The 5,958-nt window shown below is 35.3% G+C and overlaps 1 pseudogene; it reads right to left on the bottom strand.

The window, feature by feature from the left end:
- Window positions 1–956: 956 nt before the first annotated feature.
- On the bottom strand, window positions 957–5,184 carry LOC149547988 (DNA replication licensing factor MCM4-like; annotated as a pseudogene).
- Window positions 5,185–5,958: the final 774 nt, after the last annotated feature.

The following is a 5,958-nucleotide window of genomic DNA, read 5'->3' on the forward strand; positions in this document are numbered from 1 at the left end:
ATAAAGCTTTTGAATTCACCTCTATAATATCTTGTACATTGTGATTGCCTTTGATTCATAAATTTTGAATAATGACTTCCCAAATTGATAATGATTCTTTGTCGTCTTTTTTTTTTCGGTCCCTTTTCCTTATAAGTGCTTCAAGTTTATAATAACAATGTTCTACATCTTGAAAAAATCTTATGATCATATCTAGAGAAATAGCTAATAGCTATGTGTTTGCACATGTTGTAGTTGCTTCATAGTAGAGCATATGATGCATTGTGCCAAGTAAATTCATCTGCATTTTGCACTTTTGTTGTTTCTCCCTTGTAGCTATTCATAGAAAACCAAGTCTTCATGGCACCATGATTGACATCATTGGTGTGTATGGAAGACAAGTTGCTGATGATATTCAACATTCTCAATTGTTGAAGTCACCACCATAGAATCATCACTACATCAAGATTAGATTCTAATTTTTCCTCGTTATATTTAATTTAAAATATAGATTAAAAAATTGCTCTTTTTATATTTATTTCTCTTTATATTTAGGTAACCACATGAAACTAGAGGGAGAGGACAAACGCCATTGTGAACATTAAAATGAACTTTTTCCATTACGTTGGTTGAAAAAAAATACCTTTATAATTGCAATTACTTTTTCCTCACTTCAAAACTTGATAGAAAAAAATACCAATGATTCTCATAATTTATAATTATCATCCTCTTATCTGAGCAAGAATTATAAGATATCCATCATTACCTTGGTGGTTGTCTTTGTCACAGATAGTACACCCAGGCTTTGAATTCCTTCAATTTTTTGGATTTTTTTACAAGAGAAAGTACCCATCGATGTACTATAGAGCATGAAGCTCAGGGCATATTAAAATAGTTGGCCACAACACACTGACTATAGTCTTATTAGATACTTCATTACCAATTATTATAGGGGCCATATCATCCTCAACACTCATTTAGGTCCTCTTCACATTGTCCCCATGAATTGTAACAAACCCCTCACTCACAAGGTTTCCAATTGCATTACGAATCTGAAATTGAACAACATAACTCATAATGTATTCATTTCCCCCAATAAAATGAAGCTGGAAATAGCTTGAAATTTACCCACAACAAAGAATTACTTACATCATTCAGGCTGACTTCCTTGGATCCCTATTTGTGCATTTCCTCCATAAACTGTGATTGCATTCATTCATATCTGGTTAGGTGCCATACCAACAATTTTCTCAACACTATTTAGGGCAGTATAAAGAATGTTACCTTGGTAATATGGTTGATGGTCCCCTTGCCTACATCCTTTCCATGATAAGAATCCTAAGTGATGAAATAAGATTGGCTTGTCTCATTCTTTCACTGGCTGAGACTCCCATGTTTATGAGATCCATGTCAACGGTCCTTGTAACCATGACACTCAAATGCATTCAGTGGCTTCCAATTAACATAGTTCTTTCAAAGCTGACTAATTTTGTGATGATAATGCATTCAATATACAACTAAATGAACTGACAATCCTCATTGCCAAAGATGCACAATGGTTACCAGTTGAATGATCGGTGGTAGATTGTTGAAGTGCAACTTCAAGAAGCCGGAATGATTCTGCCACATCACACCTTTCAACCTGCAGAATTGGAATGTAAGATATCTTTTTATTGCCTCAATCTGGCTTTAAAACATTCAGGAATGTAACCCACTTTTATCTACATAGGATTTTCTTACCCACTTAGAAAATCTGATGCGGGCGAGGGCTTTGCTTATTCTTATTAAGCTTTCAATTTGATGTGGAGTCATTGTGATAACTTATACAATTCATTCAGGAGAACAAGTTAACATAACATGAGAATTGCCTTGCATCTAGATGCATTCTTCAGTAAAAGTATGAGATATACTGTTACTTTTTTCACGTGTGTAACTTGTAAGCATACTATACAGAAATTGAATTTGAGAATATATTGAGCTAACCTTCTTGCTACTGCTAGGGAAGTTTCCCTTCCTACGCATTTCAACATAACCATGAATCAGATCTTCTACTGCCTCATCAGATATCTTAGGATTTATATGTTGTCTTGCATAAGTGATATACAAAGTGAGAGTCAGGAGGTCAAATGCATCCAGCGTTTGGTCCTAGAATCATAATGTAGTTCAGATAAAAAATATCAGGTCATTGGACCCCCCATTAATTACTACATATTATTGACCAAATCAAAAATTACCTTTGGCTCGTCATAATGTAATGCAACAAGATGCCTTGCAAGGTGCTTGTCCATTTGTTCATCAGCTTTATCAAGCACTAGGTAGATCAAATCAAACTTGTAGGCATTTTTTATGATTCTTTTATACTTGAGTGACAACAAATAAATTCTCCAGCTTGAATTCTAAAACCAAACATACTCCACCTGGAAAGAAATGTTGGAGGAAGTTGGATATTGTCAATCACTGACAATCTAGGGTTGTAGTGTGAACCACTAGGATTGGCACAAGTTAAAACAAATGTTCTTGCATTCAGAGATGCTATGATCCCAGCCTTTGCAATTGACACTGTTTGTTGTTCCATAACCTACTTCAAAGGAATGACCAGACATTGATATACAAGTCAACCAACAACATAGATTACGAATTCAAGAAACCAGTAAAAGCACATAATTCGAAGAGCTTAGAGAAAAATCACACCACATGTAACATGCTATGAGCATTGTCTGACATCTTGTCAAACTTGTCTATGCAGAAAACACCCCTATCACTCATTACCAATGCTCCACTTTCTAGAACCTGTTGAGTTCAAAGAAATAAGCAGTTTATATAGAATAAAGTGGTAGGTAGCAATGGGGGAGTAGGCAGCCCAAAGAGCTCAATGATCAACAAATTGAGTTAATAACTTACTGTTTCACTAGTTTCAGGATCCTTTGATACATAAGCAGTCAAACCAACTGCAGAGCTTCCATGACCACTTGTATAAATGCCTTGAGGAGCCAACTTATGCACATACTGAAGTAGTTGAGACTTACTCGTACCTAGATCCCCAACAAGTAGGATGTTGATATCACCACAAAAAGTAGTGCCTGAAGCTAGTTTTACTGCAGTTCCCCCGAAAAGCTATTTAAGAAGCATAATGGTTAACATATGGTTCAAAGAACATGCAAAAAATTACCAATTATTCAAACATGAATGCAAAGAAAGATACCTGGCACAAGAGCCCTTTCTTTACATCTTCTAGCTCCCAAATACTCGGAGCTAAGGACCTAGTTAGCCTCTCATAGATATCGGGCATACGAGATAATTCTTTCAACTTCTTAATTTGGAAATTGGCAGTCAAAATTCAATTTCAGAGCTTGCAAAATTCATGTTATATACAAAAGGTAAAAAGTATGTGTTTATACCTTAGCTTCATAATCAGCTAGTGACATATCACCCTCTTGAAAAGAGGCAAAACTATCACTATTGGTATCATGTTCCATTGGATCTTCGACTCGCAATCTTGTCTTGTCTACCTTTTTCAGCTGAAGGCAATCAATGTAGGTCTACACCAGCAAATGATTTACAAATTAGAATTAGAAATCATAGAATACAACATTAAGGTCCTCATTTCCAACTTAAATGGACTAAGATAGGCTTGAGAGCTTTGCTTTAAATAGAGATTTCACAATCCTTTGGTTTGGTCCCACTCTAACTGTCATAGCTCTGGAAATCCTAGTAACCTACAAAAAAAAACCAATGTCAACCTTCAAATTCTAACACTTGGCAATAAAAATGAGTGTAGAATTCGTATATCATGTAATGTCAGACACACCTTGATTTGATCACCAGGTTTGGCCGCATCAACAAGTTTGTCGTGCATTAGCAAGCTAACAGTGTACAAGATTTCCCCCTCTGGAATGGCATCAGGAATTTCTTGCAGCCTTACAATCTGCTTATCAGCAAACCTAACCACAAAGTAAAAGGATATAGTTGTCTTTAGAGTCTTGAAAATGCAGCTTCAAATCATGCATAAACTAAAATCAACAAGTTCCTACCTGCATTTGTTATGCATCAATGTCAAAGAATTCATAGTAGCACATTCTGGCCTTGCACAACATGTAGGTTCATCAATCTGACCTGAGCATTTGAAGCATAAAATAGGATGTGAATACAAATCCAGCAAAATCACTTTCAGACAGCAAGTACCATTGTACGTAGTGAAGCAAAGATATGAGATTTTTTTTAAAAACATGAAATACATTTGAAAAAATTTGGTAGAAGATTCTCATGGAATATGAGAATAAAATTTGGTGTGAAAGTTCTCATACAGGGATTTTTTCACACTAAAAAAATGTGCTCTCTCATATATAGCTTTCATCAAGCAAACATCTGAATGTGAGAAGAACCTCATGTACGGTGTCCTATTAGTTCCAATTAAGGTTACAGAGAGCAGATCAACAGTGGCCATGTCACAATAAGGAGTAAGATCTTATTTGCAAAATCTTGGAATCTAAAAGCTTCTGAGATCACTTTCATAAGCATGAATTTGTTTAAAGCCGTAGATTCTCTGCCACAGTTTATGCAAAATAGAATTAAGAAACAAACATAACATACAATGAAGACACAATTAACTATTATATTAAGAGTTCAATTGCAATCCAATGAATTACCTCTATCAACGGGTACTGGTGCTAGAGCATATCCACAAACAAGGCACCTAAAAAATGCTTCTTTGATTTTTGGTATGATTGAGCTGCATCGAATTATCATTCCTTTGACTGAAACCATCTTCTCAATATCTAGATTTCAAAGACAACAAAACCCCCTTATTAGATTTTTCAAATAGCATTGAACAATGAAGACATAACTTTAAAAAGCATTGCCTACCTAATGTATTTAGATCTTGCATGTTAACTGTATCTCTAAGATTGAATATTCTTGCCTGAATGCAATGGCAGTTATATGTAAGTTTGAGGCATATTTATGTGCATAAATAAACAAAATCTGAAACAACAAAGTCATTAAATGAAAACATACTAACTAACAAAACATATTTTTCCAAAAATACAATTCAGTCACTTGTATGTGCTTCTCCCACAAAGGCTTGAGATGAACAACTACATCCATCAATACAATGTCAAAAATGGTGAGAACTTCAGGAGGATATCTGACCATCTTTCCATAAAGGTCTTCATCATATTCAAAGATGTTCATTGCATCAATATTCAGCGAATCGCCTTCGACTTCCATTGTCTAAATGAGAAATCAACTAAATGAAGTGAATACAAAAGCAAATGTGCTCAACCAATAATTTGAAATGAGACTAGATGGTAACCATAAGAAGCCAGTAGGGACAAATTTGAACCTGTTCCAATAGCCTCATGTATTTCCCCTCAAGGTATGAAGGATCATCCCTAAAATTCCTCAGAAAGTGCTGAACTACTTGATTGACATCTTGAACACTTATTTTTGTGCCCCAAATAAGCATAGGGGGGGTTGCCATCAAGGTCACCCTCATAAGACTGGGGCATCTAATTATAACAGCCAAAAGAGGTAATTAATGTGTATTTCAACAGAACATATTATACAAATTGAAAAGAAATAATTGACTCAATTGATAGGCAGTTCTCTATCCAAAAGGTTTCTTGGTACAAGGCAATATCTTCAAAATAGGTTTCTTTAGTGTAGAAGGCACCAAAAGTTGGTACATAGGCATCTGCTATGCCGATTCCCTGAGGAGGTAGTTGCTTGGAGAGTCAATATGGACCACCCATTGAGGTTTGTAGAATAGAAGGGTTGTCTAGTATAACCCATTTGACAGGACCCTAGGAATCTCCATGGTTGAACTGACCCAGAATCTGGGTGTGCAAGCTAACATACCATTAATATAGTTTTTAATGCTTCTCACTAGCAATAAAGCATGTTTTATTAGCCCATTATTTAGCTCGTTCACCTTTATTACTTTAAACAATCTAATCCAATGTTTATAATAGTAGAATTTTG

This window comes from Cupressus sempervirens, chromosome 7, assembly GCF_028749045.1.
Source record: "Cupressus sempervirens isolate cs-2001-9-10 chromosome 7, ASM2874904v1, whole genome shotgun sequence".
NCBI lineage: Eukaryota > Viridiplantae > Streptophyta > Pinopsida > Cupressales > Cupressaceae > Cupressus > Cupressus sempervirens.